This window comes from Cetorhinus maximus, chromosome 23, assembly GCF_964194155.1.
Source record: "Cetorhinus maximus chromosome 23, sCetMax3.hap1.1, whole genome shotgun sequence".
NCBI classification, from domain to species: Eukaryota; Metazoa; Chordata; class Chondrichthyes; order Lamniformes; family Cetorhinidae; genus Cetorhinus; species Cetorhinus maximus.
In genome coordinates this window covers 42052995-42070663 of record NC_135901.1, presented here as the reverse complement: position 1 = coordinate 42070663, position 17669 = coordinate 42052995, and the positions used below count along the sequence as shown (strand labels likewise).

Here is a 17669-nt window from a genome sequence, read left to right as displayed (position 1 = left end):
GTGTTTCCTACATCACAACAATGACAACACTTCAAAAAGTCATTCATTGGCCAGAAAGCGTTTTGAGACGTCCGCTGGTCGGGAAAAGGGCTATATAAATGAAGTCTGTCTTTCTTGAATTATCTTAAATCCCAGTCCTCTGGTCACTGACCCTCGTCAGTGGAAAGAGTTTCTCCCTATCTACTGTATCAAACTCTTCCCGAACCAGAATCAAAGGGGAATGAAGAGTGATCTCTCTAGTTAGCTGCTAACTAAAGGGTTGGTGGTTCGAAATCATCCACGTTTTTTGAAATCATTCATGGGATGTGGGGTTCGCTGGCTGGGCCAGCAGTTATTGCCCATCCCTAGTTGCCCTTGAGAAGGTGGTGGTGAGCTGCCTTCTTGAGCCGCTGCAGTTCTTGTGGTGTAGGTACACTCACTGCTGATAGGAAGGGAGTTCCAGTGAAGGAATGGCGATATATTTCCAAGTCAGGATGGTGAGTGACTTGAAGGGGAACTTGCAGGTGGTAGTGTTCCCATGTATCTGCTGCCCTTGTCCTTCCAAGTGGTAGTGGTCATGAGTTTGGAAAATGGTGTCTAAGGAACCTTGGTGAATTCCTACAGTGCACATTGTAGATGGTACACACTGCTGCTATTGTGAGTCCGTGGTGGAGGGAGTGAATGTTTGTGGTTGTGGTGCCAATCAAGTGAGCTGCTTTGTCCTGGATGGTGTGAAGCTTCTTGAGTGTTGTGGGAGCTGCACTCATCCAGGAAAGTGGAGAGAATTCCACCACACTCCTGACTTGTGCCTTGTGGGTAGGCTTTGGGGAATCAGGAGTTGATTTACTATTCGCTGGGTTCCTAGCTTCTGAACTGCTCTTGTAGCCATAGTATTTATTTGGTCAGTCCAGTTCAGTTTCTAGTCAATGATAACTCCCAGGATGTTGATAGTGAGGGATTCAGTGATGGTAATTCCATTGAACATCAAGGGGCGGTGGTTAGATTCTCTCTTGTTGGAGATGGTCATTGCCTGGCATTTGTGTTGTGCAAATGTTACTTACCGCTTGTCAGCCCAAGCCTGGATATTGTCATGATTTTCTCCCATCCGCATTCAATAACACTCAATTCCGGATTGTCATTGGGTATATTGGCTGCAAGAAAATATCCCCCAAACATTGCCAGCTCTGTAGTTATTAAGCCAGTTCCCACAAAACATCTATTTTTACAAATATTAATCTGCAATATAATGAAAGAACTTTTGGAACTACCATGTACCTACATCGAGCCTTTGAGAAATCTATGAAGTTATTGGATCCACTGATTCGCTCTTCCTCAGCTCTACAGTGAGTGAGATCGAAAAAAGCAGAAAAGCAGCAATATTCCACCCCAAGCTCTCAAATCACCTGCTGCCAGCAGAAAGTGGCGACTAAAGCTTCAATCAGCGGGTTACTGCCCATCCCTGGGACGCAAGATACTCCAACCCGGGCCAAATCCCCTAATACACCGAGCAGAGGCTCAGGAAAACTTATGTAGCTTATATCCTGGCCTTCGAGCAGCAGTTACAGGACACAGGAGTGAGCAAGACACAAACAAAAGTAACACCAACTTTCGAAATTTTTTCACTGGATGTGTTCATTTCATATTAAGTTCTGCTGATGGGAAAATGGCTGAAATACAGCTTGACGAATAACAACTTGGAACAATGTTCCTCTCTCCCACTGCAATACTGATCCATCCATTATACAGGCATTTGCGGGGCAATGATGAGTTTGATACTCCAATTCGCACTGCCTTCATATTATTAGATAGATCTAAAAGCACTAGAGAAGATTCAAGAAAGGTTTACTGGAAAGTTATAACATTCAAGAACGATTGAACAGGTTAAACAGCTTTTCTCTAGAAAATAGGGTAAGAGAGGACCTGATCGAAGCTGTTAATATCAGGAAATGGTTTGGAAAATGCTTCCACTGGCGGATACACAGGAATCAATATAAGTTAATCACCAATAAATCCAATGTCCAAATTCATTTTCAACGTCTTTAACCAGAGATAAAAGCATAAAGTGATGGAAATACTCAGAATATTTGGGAATGTCGGTGGATTGGGGACCAGAGGTATGTTTTTAGGTCTGTGCACTGATTCAGTTCTACTGAAAAGTCATAGACCTGAAATGAAAAATGTGTCTCTCTCTCCACAGACGCTACCAGACCTGTGTCGAACTCCAAAATGTTCTGTTTCTATTATAGATTTACAGCATCGCTTTTCTCTTTTTCTTGGATGAGAATGTGGAACTCATTTCCAGAAGGATTTGAGATCCAAGTCTCAGCTGGACACTCCTGGGTAAAGTGACACGATGAAAACATCATTCACCAGCCGAATGTGAAAATGGATTCACTTGATCATCTGCTTACTTGACACAGCAGCAGTCATCTCTGATGGAGAAAATTTAGGCACTTCATGCGTGCAAAGTTTGGCCACTAGTTAACAAACCAGCTTTAAAAGTTCAAAAGGTTTAATCCACATTAGGCACATTCTTACTGACAATACGGAGTTTAAATGTTCAGTGCATGTTAGGAAAAATCACTTCTTCACCTCACCTGCTAAGAATCCAGTGAATTGACATCTAACCGTAGGTAATTTTTGTTTTTGTTTCAGATTTCCAGCATTCTCAACATTTTGCTTTTATCTAACTGTAGGAGCTTGTTCTGTTGTTAATTACACACAGGGCAGAAGTATGGTAGTGGCGCATGCACTTTGTTGTATCAATTGATTTAGTAATTTTACATCTTGACCCTAATTCTACAGTCATCATCGGATCATAAAAAATAAGTTAATATACAAAAATACAGACATCCAATGGCGGATCTGTCACCCAGCATTCAGAGCGGGAGAGAATGTGCCCTATCCAGAGAGCCAGGGACGTGCGCATGCGCAAGTCAGAATGTAATTGGCACCTGCGCATTGCTGTCTCCTGCCTGGGCATGCGCAGTGCTGTCCTGTGACCGGAGTCGCAAAGAGTCGGTAAAAAAATGGCGTCTCCAGCAGAATAACGGAGTTAGTGGGTGGGCGGGAGGAATGGAGCCAGCGGAGAGGGCAGGGAGGCTTCATTAACATTCGGTGCAGGCCGCAGACCCTTAATATCCAACTACCGGTCATACGTTTGCAGCGAACAGACCGGCAATGGCTGGATCTCTCCTTCTGCTCAGCCCGGGGGAGCGGGCAGCAGAGCGCATGCGCGGTCATTCTGGTCCTGGTAGTAGGAGGAGAGGATATTGTGAATTTCTATCCTGGACTGACGGATGGATTTTGGAAACTCCTTTTACAGGGGGTTAGAAGGGGAGAATTCCACACAGCAAACTCGATCCAAGAGAAATGTTTCTCTTCTCATTTTCTAACCTGGACTGACACTGACCACTTTATGATCTCTTTTTACAGCTGCTTCCAGTGCTTCTGATACCTTTCTAGCTGCAGGCTCTCACGGGATTTTAAATTAGAAAACAGTGAGTATTATTGAGTATTCATCTGCAAATTGTAGGTTTCAGTGCAGTGAAAGGTTGCTGGACTGACAGTGAAGATTTTTTTACAATCGATTTACCAGATCTTAAATGGGAAGGATTTGCAGACAAAGAACCTGAAACAAAACATCACATCAAGATCTGACAGAGTCACTCTATTCATTGGAGCCGGGATATTATCGGCCTTTGAACTTAAGTATTGAGTTCCAGGTCATTACCACTCACTGTGTAAAATTTCTTCCTCACATCACCCCTGTTGATTTTACCCCAAATCTTAAATCTGTGTCCTGTAATCATTTTACAATCAGATAATGTTAACAACTTTTCTTTAATGACCTTATCTAAGCCAATCTTGTAGCCCTCTATCAAATCTCTCCTCAATCTACTTTGTTCCAAGGGGAACAACCCCAGTTTCACCAACCTAACCATACAGCTAACGTCCCTCATCCCCCGAACCATTTTGGTAAATCTCCTCCGTACCCTCTCACATCCTTCATTATGTGTGGTGATCACTGGTTTGCACAGACCCAGATGTTCTGTGTTTGTGTCTGACCTCATCACACATTGACAATTACATGGTGACATCACCCCGCTCCCCAGGTATTTCCTCAACTGGGAGATTCACTGATTCCAGTGCTTCTGATACCTTTCCAGCTGCAGGCTCCAGCAGAAGAGTTTAAAATTGAATACTGAAACTGTTTCAGAGTTGAGTATTTTTGACCATTCACCTACAATTTAGAGCTTTTAGTGCTGTGCTCTGTTATCTGTGAGAGGTTTATTAGCTCTGGGGCTGGTGTGGCTCCTTTACTGTGGATCTAATTCCATGTCCATCCATTGCTCTGTTTCATCTCTGCCCTCCCTGATCATCTCTCTGCCATTGTCCACCTTCCTCTGTCTCTAATAATGGATCTATTTGAGTTATGTTTTGTATTTTACTGTTACTTCTGCTGACTGTGTCTAAATGAGGTTTCCACCGATGCCCATCCCCTGACCATGTGCTGCTGGCTTCCCAGCTTTATCTTCCCACAGTATCTTTCATAGTCAGGAATTGTTTTTCCTGCACTATTGTCCATTTCTCTTCCACTTTGTGTAATCGGAGATTCCAAGGCATTTCACAGGATCGTAGGAAAGCAACATTTGACACCAAGCCACATGAAGAGATATCAGGGCAGATGAACAAAGGTTTACGAAAAGAGTTAGGTTTTAAGGAGTATCTTAAAGGAGGAAAGTGAGGTGGAGAAGGTTAGGGAGGAAATTCCAGAGTTTGTGGCCTTGGCAGTTGCTGGGGGAGACACCAAAGGTGGAGCAGTTAAAATCAGGAATGCTGAGGAGGTGGGAATTAGAGAAGTGTAGATATCACGGAGGATTGTGAGGCTAGAGGAGATTACAGAGGTAGGGAGGGAGAGACCATGGAGGGATTTGAAAACATGGATGAGAAATTTAAAATTGAGGTTCTCCTTAACCCATAAGACCATAAGACATAGGAGCAGAAATTGGGCCATTCGGCCCATCGAGTCTGCTCCGCTATTCAATCATGGCTGATAAGTTTCTCAACCCCATTCTCCCGCCTTCTCCCCGTAACCTTTGATTCCCCTTACCAATCAAGAACCTATCTATCTCGGTCTTAAATACACTTAATGACCTGGCCTCCACAGCCTTCTGTGGCAATGACTTCCATAGATTCACCACTCTGGCTAAAGAAGTTTCTCCTCATCTCTGTTCTAAAAGGTTTTCCCTTTACTCTGAGGCTGCGTCATCGGGTCCTAGTCTCTCCTCCTAATGGAAACACCTTCCCCACGTCCACTCTATCCAGGCCTTTCAGTATTCTGTAAGTTTCAATCAGATACCCCCTCATCCTTCTAAACTCCATTGAGTATAGACCCAGAGTCCTCAAACGTTCCTCATATGTTAAGCCTTTCATTCCTGGGATCATTCTCGTGAACCTCCTCTGGACCCTCTCCAGGGCCAGCACATCCTTCCTGAGATACGGTGCCCAAAATTGCTCACAATATTCCCAGAGCCTTTGTAAGTCAGTGAGTACAGGGATGAACAAAACTTGGTGTGAGTAATCAGAGTTCTGGATTACAGGTAGGCTGAATGTGGGAGGCCTGCCGGGTAAGTGTTAGGATAGTTACACTAGAAGAACAAAGGAATGGATGACATGTTGAGCAATTACATAAAGGGATATGTGGATAGTGTGGGAATAAGACTTTGATCAGATTGAATGGTGGAGCAGGTTCAATGGGCTGAATGGCCTACGCCTGCTCCTATGTCCCTATGAATGTCTGGTTCAGCCTCAGACAGTTGTCAGGGAGAGGGATGGAGCCAGTGGTCAGGGAGTGGAGTTTGTAGCGGGAACTGAAGACAATGGCTTCAATCTTCCCAATATTTAAATGGAGGAAATTTCTGTTCATCCAGACAAGTCAGGACAGTGTGTGACAGGGGGGGGACCTTGGAGGTGATGGTGTTCACATACACCTGCCACCCTGGTCCTTCTAGTTGGTGGAGGTTGAGGTTTCTGGAGATTCTGTCAAAGTTCTTGTTGTGTTGTAGATATCCCTTCACCTCCTGCCCCTCCCACCTCTCTCTCCCTCTGCTCCCTTGTGGGCCAGAGTCTTGTGTAGGCTTAGACCAGTTGGCAGGTTCCCTTCCCTGAAGGACATTAGTGAAGCAGTTGAATTTTTATTCCAATCTGGCAGCTTTCACGGTCACTTTTAGCAAGTGCCAGCACCACAAATTACCAGATTCATTCAGCTCAATTTTACCACCTGTTTTTGTGGGTTCTCTCTCACTCACCTTTTTCTGTTTTAAATCAATTTCACAGGGTATTAGAAGGAGAGGATTTGCAGTCAGGAAACTCAAAGCAAACATCACATCTGGATCTGACGGAGTCGCCTAATTTGTGACCTGAATATCATCGGATTTTGAACATGGAAGGAAAAGGCACCATTCACAGTGGGGAGAAACCGTGGAAATGTGGGGATTGTGGGAAGGGATTCAGATTCCCGTCTGAGCTGGAAACTCATCGCTGCACTCACACTGGGGAGAGGCCATTCACCTGCTCCAAGTGTGGGAAGGGATTCACTGATTCATCCACCCTGCTGAAACACCAGCGAATTCACACTGGGGAGAGACCATTCACCTGCTCTGAGTGTGGGAAAGGATTCAGTCAGTCATCCAGCCTGAGGACACACCAGCGAGTTCACACTGATAAAAGACCTTTTAAATGCTCAGACTGTGGCAAATGTTTTAAAAGTTCTGGTGCAATGATGTCCCATCAGCGTGTTCACACTGACGAGAGACCGTTCAGGTGCTCTCACTGTGGGACTGGGTTCAGGCAATCATCTCATCTCACTGTACACCAGCGAACTCACACTGAGGAGAGGCCGTTCACCTGCTCCCAGTGTGGGAAGGGCTTCACTACCTCATCCAACCTACTGATACACCAGCGAGTTCACACTGATGAGAGACCTTTTAAATGCCCAGACTGCGGGAAGGGGTATAAAAGTTCTGGGGAACTGATGCGCCATCAACGTGTTCACACTGATGAGAGACCATTCAAGTGCTCTCACTGTGGGACTGGGTTCAGGCAATCATCTCAACTCACTGTACACCAGCGCACTCACACTGGGGAGAGGCCGTTCACCTGCTCCGAGTGTGGGAAGAGATTCACTCAGTTATCCAACCTACTGAGACACCAGCAAGTTCACAAGTAACTACACTGATTGGATTTTGTTGTGAAACCACATCCAGGACTGAACCATATTCACTGAGGCCTCTTTCTGCTGATGTTAATTCAATAATCTGTTAATAAGCTGGAATATCATTGGATTTTGAACATGGAAGGAAAAAGCACCGTTCACAGTGGGGAGAAACCGTACACGTGTTCGGTGTGTGGACGAGGCTTCTGCCAATCATCTGACCTGTCAAAATATAAGAGCACTCACAACAGGGAGAAGCTGTGCAAGTGTGGGGACTGTGGGAAGGGCTTTGATTACCCATCCCAGCTGGAAATTCATCGGCACAGTCACACTGGGGAGAGGCCATTCACCTGCTCCAAATGTGGGAAGGGATTCACTACCTCATCCAACCTGCTGACACACTAGCGTGTTCACACTGCCGAGAGACCGCTCAGGTCTCAGTGCAGGACTGGGTCCAGTTGGTCATCTCAGCTCACTGAACGCCAGCACAGTCACAATGCGGAGAGACCGGTCACCTGCTCCGAGAGTGCAAAGTGATTCACTCAGTTATCCCACCTGTTGAGACACCAGCGAGTTCACAAGTAACTACAGTGATTGGATGCTGTTGTGAAATAACTTCCAGGATTGAACCATGTTCATTGAAGTCTCTTTTCTGCTTTTCTGTTAATAAACTCCCGGTCAGTTATCGGGGTTTATGTTCTGGATAAAAATCAAATAAATTAGCTTTGTGTTAAACACAATGTGTCAAGTCTTTTCAATATCTTGACACGGTATCTCTCAACAACAAGTGTGAGGAGCTCATGGAGCTTCTTTGTCACTAAGATTGAGACAATCCGATCAGCTGCCTCTGCTGCTTCCCTCCCTTCCACTAACCCACCGGGGCAAACTGTCTCTAAAGTTCCTCCTTGTCTGAGCCCTGAACCCACATCTTTCTCCAGTTTCTCTCCCACCTCCCCTCGTGTCCTCTCAGTGCTCATCTTGTCCATGAGACCCACTTTCTGCTGTACTGACCCCACTCTCACTGAACTACTGATCACCCAACTTCTCCATGTTAGCTGATATTGTTAACACTTCTCTCTCTCTTCTGCTACTGATCCTCTCACCTTTAAATCCCCCATCCTGACCCATCCTAAAAAAGGGATCTATCCTTGATCCCTCCTATTTCTCATCTACATGCTGCCACTCGGTGACATCATCCAAAAGCACCGTGTTAGTTTTCACATGTACACAGACAACACCCAGCTCTACCTCACCACCATCCCTCTCCATTCCTCCACTGTTACTAAATTATCAAACTGCTTATCCCACATCCAGTACTGGATGAGCTGAAATTTCCTCAATTAAAAATTGGGAAAATCAAAGCCATTGTCTTCGGTCACCACTATAAATTCTGTTCCCTGACAACCGAGTCCGTCCCTATGAGGTAACATTGCGATATGTTGTCCTACATTTGTCAGGCCAGGATCTTTTCCTATAATATTTAGTACATTTCTGAAGACTTTATAAGGTTATTAGACAGTGATTTCTTACAGATCTCCCCAGCTTGAGAAGGGAATATCCTTATTGACTTCTCACAACTGATTTCTGACTAACCTCACTATTTCTAAGCCACGTGCTTGTTTTCCTAATTTCTTGATGACAAACTGTAGATAACATACTAAAGCTACTAGAATTATCAGAATCAGCAACACAAACCTTTGAGCTGCCACCAAGAGTAAATGTCAAAATTTTTCCACTAAAATGTGATAACTATCAACTTAGATTTATCCTCCCCACCTGCCGATCATCTCACACAATTCTAAATTATTGACGTGGTAAATACATCTGGTTCAAACAGAAGTTCATGCACGGACTTTCAAGATTCTCCAGCTCTCTGTTCACCTGCATTCTCCTTGTGGATATTTTCTAACTGATTATAGACCTTCTTCAACTTAATTTGTCCTTTCTGACCCTCTTTAGAAATCCTAATGCGGATATACTCGTAATCCCGGTCACACTCTTCTCCAATCCCCAGGATATCTCTCACCCCCAGCCCCCCTGTTTTTACTGTCAGACTATCTATCAGTCGCTCCCTGTAATGTGTTAATGCCATTGTCTTCTCCTGGCTTCACTTAGGAACTTCTCCATTCACGTTTAACTAAGACTGTTGCCTCTCAATCCTATGATCTCGAGCACTGTGATCCCACTCCTAACACCACTTGTACGATTTAGGTTCGGGAATCACAGATTACTTGAAAAGGGGATCGAGCTCAGAAGTGATTTTAAAGTAGTTTATTGAGAAGCAACAGTTTAAATATGATGCATAAGCTAAATAGACAGGAAAACACACGACCCGTGACAGGTGAGAACGGTTTACTGGTCCCGGAGGACAAACGGATGGATGACACAGAGTGAATGCTGGTCTCTGTAGCTGGTGGTGATAGTCTCCTCTGAACGGTTAACTGGTGTGAGCCAGAGTGTGGGTATTGGGCTGAAGCCAGTGTGGATCACGTCAATATCTCTGTGCTCTCGAGAGCCTGTTTTAACCTTTACACAGACAGTTGGTTTACGTTTGGGTCATGAGATCCAATCGTATCAGGGTTAGAAATGTCTCATTTCAGGGCCCGTGCTAGAGACATGTCCTTGGCAGAGATAACAGGCCTGTTATGTGTTTGTCAGCCAGCAAGCTGCTATGGAAGCTTTCTTCATAAGAGAGAGAGAGCTGTTTTGTAATATTCCAAACACTTCTGAAGATTTTAATAAGTTATTAGACAGTGATTTCTTACAGTCCATTACTTGGATTGAACTTGTCTCCATTCCTGTGCCGAGAGGATTTCTGTATCCGGCGGGAGGCGTAACATTTGGGAACTCTCGATTTTCCACCAAGTCCCATTCCCCTTCTTCCTGATGGATAATGGAGGTGTCACTGTGAGTAATGTGCAAGTCAGTAAGAATTGGCAGCAAAGATTAATCAGCACTTTCTAATTGGAGATGTTAATCAGTGGAACCTCTCAGACACTGAATTGTAGAGTTTGTACAAAAGATCAATTTGAGATTGAAGTAAAAGTTCAGAATCTAGTTGTAAACTAATTTCTGATGAGAGTTCCTGAATTATGGGGAAAGATCAGAGACAGCGATTCTTAAAGGGACACTGCAGCCCCGAGAACACAATCAGCCATAGATCCAGGATATTAAACTCCAGCCCAGTTACAGGGATTGTTAACATCAGCAGAAACAAATCCCAATTGTCAGAATGAACATGGTTCAGTCCTGGATGTGATTAACAGCAGCAATAACAGCAGAATCCAACTCCCGCAGTCACTTATGAACTCGCCGGTGTGCCAGCAAGTGGGATGACTGAGTGAATCACTTCCCACACTCGGAGCAGGTGAATGGCCTCTCCCCAGTGTGAATTAGCTGGTGTGTCAGTCGGTGAGATAACTGAGTGAATTTCTTCCCGCAGTCAGAGCAGGTGAATGGTCTCTCTCCTGTGTGAATTCGCTGATGCTTCCGCAGGTCGGAAGATCCAGTGAATCTTTTCCCACATTCAGGGCAAGTGTACGGTCTCTCCCCAGTGTGAACTCGCTGGTGTCTCAACAGGTAGGCTGACTGAATGAATCCCTTCCCACACTCGAAGCAGGTGAATGGCCTTTCCCCAGTGTGAACTCGCTGGTGTACTTTGAGGTGGAATGAAGACCTGAATCTCTTTCCACAGGAAGTACAGCTGAACGGTCTCTCCTCAGTGTGAATTCGCTGGTGCTTCAGCAGGATAGAGGACCCAGTGAATCCCTTCCCACATTCAGGGCAGGTGAATGGCCTCTCCCTAGTGTGAATTCGCTGGTGTCTCAGCAGGTAAGCTGAATGAGTGAATCCTTGCCTACATTCGGAGCAGGTGAATGGTTTCTCTCCAGTGTGAACACACTGGTGCGTCAGTAGCTGAGATAACTGAGTGAATTCCCTCCCACACTCGGAGCAGGTGAAAGGCCCCTCCCCAGTGTGAACTCGCTGGTGTGTCTGCAGGTTGGATATTGAGTGAATCCCTTCCCACACTTGGAGCAGGTGAACGGCCTCTCCCCAGTGTGAATTCGCTGGTGTTTCAGGAGGTCAGAGGACCCAGTGAATCCCTTACCACAGTCAGAGCAGGAGAACGGCCTCTCCCCAGTGTGAACTCGCTGATGTCTCAACAGGTAGGCTGACTGAATGAATCCCTTCCCACATTCGGAGCAAGTAAATGGCCTTTCCCCAGTGTGAACTCGCTGGTGTACTTTGAGGTGGAAGGAAGACCTGAACCTCTTTCCACAGGAAGTACAGCTGAACGGCCTCAGTGTGAATTCGCTGGTGCTTCAGCAGCTCAGAGGACCCAGTGAATTCTTTCCCACATTCAGGGCATGTGAATGGCCTCTCTCCAGTGTGAACCCGCTGGTGTCTCAGTAGGTAGGCTGACTGAGTGAATCCCTGCCCACACTCAATGCAGGTGAATGGTCTCACTCCAGTGTGACTTCATTGATGAATTTCCAGTTGGGATGGGTAATTGAATTCTTTCCCACAGTCCCCACATTTCCACAGTTTCTCCATGGCGCCTGTGTCCCTCTCTCTCTCCAGGTTTGATGATCAGTTGAAGCCTTGTCCACAGCAGAACAAGTGTACTGTTCCTCCCCGCTGTGAATGGTGTGATGTTTTTTCTCAGGCTGTGTAACTGGTTAAAGCTCTTTCCACAGTCAGTTCACTGGGACACTCTCACTCGGGTGTCCGTGTGTGTCTCGGTGCTTTTCCAGTCACACTGATGTTTGAAATCTTTTCCCACAGACAGAACAGACAAACATTTCTCCTTCCACATTCAATGATCGACTGTACTCAGGTCCTGATGAATCGAGCGACTGTGTCAAATCTTGATGTGATGTTTGGTTTGAGTTTCCCGTCTGCAAATCCTCCTCTTCTAATTCTCTGTAAAAGGAGTTTACAAAAGTCATCACTGTAAGAACAGGATAGAAATTCAGAACAGACAATTCTAGTTTCTATGGAACATTTTTTCCTCTCTTGTTCCCCCAAAGCTGCAAATCCCCATCCCACACACGCTCCAAATACAGCTTTGGACGATTATTTCTGTATCTTTTTAACAAATTTGTACAACCAGAGATAACAATTTTTTTGATCATTCACTTCAGTCATTATTCGTGAGAAAACATTAATCTGAAACCCCCTGACCGACCATACAGGATAACTTTGTGTCCAAAACTTACTGTGTGGAGATTTAATGAGTGATTGTGAGGGTGGTTTCTCCAAACCTCCCAGGGTTTCCTTCCTTCCTTCTCTCCCTCTCTAACTAAGATAAATCTAGGATCAGTCTCATGGCCCATTCTGGTTCCTGCTTCTCTTCCTGATGACTAATTAACTCCAATTAAACACTGAGAAGACTGAAGACACTGTTTTCAGTCCCTGCTCCAATCTCCATTTCCCAGATACCAACTCCATCCCTCTCCCTGGGAACAGTCTGAGATTAAGCCAGTCTTTTCACAATCTTGGTGTTACATTTCATCTTGAGATGAGCTTCTGACCGCATATCTGTACCATCACTAAGTGGCCTGTTTACACCTTCATAACATCACCCAGCCTCACCCTGTCTCAGTGCTTCTGCTGTTGAAACCTTCATCCTTGTCGTGGTTACCTCCAGACTCGACTATTTCAACACATTCCTTGCTGGTCTCCCATATTCTACCCTCTGTAAACTTGAAGCCATCCAAAGATCTGCTATCTGTGTCTTCACTCGTAGCAAGTCCTGTTCCTGTCACCCATCTGCTTCCTGACCTACCTTGACTCCCAGTCTAGCAACAACTTGATGTGAAAATTCTCATCCTTGTTTTCAATTCCCTCCATGGCCTCACCCCTGCCTATCTCTGTAATCTCCTGCAGCCCCACAACCCTCTGAGATATGTGCACTGCCCTAATTCTGGTCTTGTGTATTCCCTGTTTTAATCGCTCCACCATTAGCGACCGTGCCTTCAGTTCCCTCATCCCCAAGCTCTGAAATTCTCCCCCTACACCTCTCCCTCTGTCTAACACAATTTCCTCCTTGAAGATACTTGAGTTTTGGTGATAAATGTGGCATTCCATCAAAACTTTTTATCTTGTAATCATCAGGACAGGCGCAAGAATACCAATTTCAAAGATTATCAGTCGGGCTCGTAGTGTGTCCCACTTACGCTTGTTAGAAGCTACATATATTCAAACACAGGGACCTGTCCTCTGCAGACAGAAGGATAATGTCTAGGCATGGCACCATTTATCGAAATAAACAAAAGCATGGCGGGGGGGGGGGGCGATGATGGCTCCCTGGTGAATTCCCCATGCCGACGCCTTGACCTATCAGAGCCGACTGGCCAACCAGTCATCACCCTTTCCTCATGCAGTATAAATTGTTGTTTGAACTTTGATTTTCTTGCATCTGTCCGGATGAGTGCAACAGGAAAAGCTTCAACAGTGTGTCTCTTTTCAGCAATGTTTAAATTCTGTACTACTGAGTGACTGTCGGTTTACAATTCTCTTGCTGCTGATATAAAACTCCTGGTGAACACACATTTGATGAATGTCTCCCTCGGGCTGTTGCTCAGTGTCCCGGTGCGGATGGGGTCGCGCATGCGCGCCTCGCTCTGTTGCCCGGATAAAGATGGCGGCCGTTCACTCGGACTTTACTCCAGAGCCGAGCAAACGCGGCGATGTCTCCTCATTGAGGGTTTGGGGCCGAAACCGTGACTTTCTGAAGCCAAACAACTCGCCCGCCGGCCCCATCTACGTTCACGGGTTTATTTTCAGCTCTGAATCCGCACTCGGTCTTTTTAAACCCGCATTTTAAATCCGTTCGCTCGAGCTCTCCTCCTGTCTGTCTCCACGGACTGCGCATGCTCCAACTCAAAATGATTGAAGGCAGCTCCGGACCAATAGGAAGAGGGGGCGGGGTTGGTCTTCCAGCCAATCGGAGTGAATGGAGGCGGGGTCGAGCTGGGAGTGAAGCATGCGCAGTATGGGTGCGGGACCGGGATGAAGGCTGTCAGATTGAAAACTCAGCGGGTCAGAAAGGGCCGAGTGCAGGAGAGGAATGGAGCCGGAGGGTGGACTGGGAGGATTCATAAACACCCGGTGTAGGACACCAAACCCGGATTACAAACTCCCAGAGCCCAGTTTACACCGAGTGTTTGGAAACTCCTTTTACAGGGGGTTAGAAGGGGAGGATTTACACACAGCAAACTCAAACCCAGAGAAATGTTTGTCTCTTTGGACTGACCTGCTGAAACACATTGAATTAACACTGGCGAGAGGCTGTTCAGTTGCTCACAGTGTGGTAGATGTTCAGGATATCATCCCACCTGCTGAGACACCAGCGCATTCACACTGGCGAGAGACCTTTTTAATGCCCAGAGTGTGTGAAGTGCTTTAAAAGGTTTGGGAAACTGATGTCCCATCAACATGTTCACACTGACGAGAGACCGTTTAACTGCTCCAACTGTGGAAAGGGATTCACTCAGTTGTCCCATCTGCAGACACACTAGTGAGTTCACACTGATGAGGCCTTTTAAATGCCCAGGCTGTGGGAAGTGCTAGAAATGTTTCAGGGAACTGATGCCTTATTAATATGTTCACAATGATGAAAGACCATTGAGGTGCTCTCATTGTGCGTCTGGGTTCAGGTAATCCTCTGACCTTACTGTACACCAGTGAAGTCACAGTGGGGAGAGGCTGTTCACCTGCTCCCAGCGTGGGAAGGGATTTTGTTGTTCATCCACACTGCAGAGACACCAATGAGTTCACAACTATAAAGGCAAAATACTGAACATCCTGGAAAACAGAAATAAAAACAGAAAGTGCTGGAAAGATTCAGCAGGTCTGGCAGCATCTGTGGAGAGAGAAATTCAGTTAACGTTTTGAGTCCGTGTGGCTCTTCCTCTTCAAAAGAGTCACGCGAACCTGAAGCAGTAATTTGAGTTCACAAGTAACAACAGTATTTGGATTTTTCTGTTTATCATATTTATGACTGAACCATGTTCATTAGGGTCAGTTTCTGCTGATGTTGATAAACTCCAGCCCAGTTATAGAGGTTAATATTGTGGATAAATTTATACAAATAAATCAGCTTTGTATAAAACACGCAGTGTGTTGAGTCTTTTTAATATCCCTAAAGTAGTTAGTTTCTTTTGAAATGCTCTCCCTCTCCAGTCTCCTCTGTCCTCACCTCCAACAGCAAATACAAGGATCTCATGGAGCTTCTTTGTCACTAAGATTGAGACAATCCAATCAGCTGCCTCTGCTGCTTCTCTCCCTTCCAGTAGCCCACTGGGCCAACATTCTGTAAAGGTGCCCCATGTCTGAGCCCTGAACTCACTTGTCTCTCCAGTTTCTCTCCAATTTCCTCTCATGCCCACTCAGTGCTCATCTTGTCCATGGGTCTTGCCTTCTGCTCCATTGACCCTGTTCCCACTAACTGCTGACCATCCAGCTTCTCCATGTTAGCTGATATTGTTCACGGTTTTCTCTCTCTTCTGGTACTGTTGCTCTCACCTTTAAATCCACTGTCCTGACCCATCCTAAAAACAGGATCTATCCTTGGCCCTTCCTATTTCTCATCTACATGCTGCCACTAGGCAGCATCTTCCAAAAGCACAGTGTTAATTTTCACATGTACATTTACAATGCCCTGCTGTACCTCACCACCATCCCTCTCCAGTCCTCCACTGTTACTAAATTATCAAACTACTTACCTGACATCCAGTACTGGATGAGCAGACATTTGCTCCTTTTTAAAATTGGCAACATCAAAGCTATTGTCTTCGGTCACCACACAAATTTGGTTCCTTAACTACCGAATCCATCCCGATGAGGTAACATTGGGATATGTTGTCCGATGTTTGTCAAGCCAGGAATCTTTGTTCCAAAGCGAGACACAGAGAGAGAGAGAGAGAGAGCGCTATTCCTATAATATTCAATACATTCAATACAAGATTGGGAGATCTGTGAGAAATCACTGTCCAATCTTGAGAAGGAAATATTGACTCCTCAGAGCTGACTTCTTTCAAACCTCACTATTTCTAAGCTACGAGCTTGTTTTCCTTAATTTCTTGATGACAAACTGTAGATAACATACTAAAGCTACTAGAATGATCAGATTCAGCAACACAAACACTTGAGCTGCCACCAAGGATAAATGTCAAAACTTTTCCACTAAAATATGATAACTATCGACTTAGATTCACCTTTCCCACCTGCCGATCATCTCACACAATTCTAAATTATTGGCATGTTGCAAATATATCTGATTCAATTAAAAGTTCATGCACAGACTTTAAAGATTCTACAGCTCTCTGTTCACCTGCATCCACCTTGTGGATATTTCCTACATCCAGATTCTATTTCCTTCTTCACATTAATTTTACTCCCTCTGCTATATACCAGTGTGTTTAATTCTATCCTGAATGTTTGAAAGTCAGTTTCTCTATGGGGTATGTGTCAATGTCTTGATGATTTAAAATGTTGCCTCATTCAATTTTCCACAACAGTCACTTCATGTTGTTCTGTTGTCAAGTAGCTGAGCATGTCTGGGAACTGTTCTTCAATGCAGGGTCACCATGCATTTCCACATGTTAATTACACCTCTCATAACAAATCACATCTGCACACTCACGCCGTATCCCAATAGCATGCTGCATGTGCCAACTTATGCAAGCCACTCTTGGCCTTTCAGGCGATCTCGTCAAAATGTCACAGGGGTTTCTGCTTTAAGATCTTTGCTTATCTGCCCCTGCATGGTTCTGATGCCTCAGATAGTGGACAGGATATCAAATTAAGTTTTTATATGCAGAGGCAAGGACACAAACATCACCAAGTTCAATCTATCAATTTACTGGCCTCATCTATATTTTCCTGACTTTGACTGGAATGTGCATGTATATCAGACTGAACTATTCCCTTGAACTATACCCAGGTGAATTATTCAATTTCCCAATTGGTGGTGTGATTTTCTCTATCTTTTATTCTAAATACGTCATTCCATTAATTACTATTCTATCTCATTCAGGAGCACTGGACGACCTTTATATTCCATTTAGTACTCACATAATATGTTGTTTATAGGTCAGAGACAGGAGTACAGGTGCTTGCAATCAGTTTGGAGATAACTCCCACATCTCCTGTTCTCAGGCAGTTTGTCTTGAAATGTAACAAATGGGATGAAGCCAAATATTTAAAAAGCAAAGCATTTTCTTCAAATTGTCACCATGCTGTGATTGGAAAGGGTTAACTTCTCTGCTTGCTTGAAAAGGGGCTGAAGAAACATTTTCAAATGTGAATATTTGTGTCAAATTTATGTAACTTCATTTTCAGATCAAGGATGAACGTGATCCCATTTCAATCTTTGTTCTTCCAATTCCTTTCATATTTCACTCAGTTTTACCTGAATTCTTTTTGTTCCTTCTTCAAACTGAAGAAGAATAAAACTAAAAAAGTTGAA

At 44.8% G+C, this 17669-nt stretch overlaps 1 pseudogene; it reads right to left on the bottom strand.

The window, feature by feature from the left end:
- LOC144698002 (uncharacterized) overlaps nucleotides 1–13809 on the bottom strand; it is a 131125-nt pseudogene extending 117316 nt beyond the window's left edge.
- Between the last annotated feature and the right edge of the window lie 3860 nt (nucleotides 13810–17669).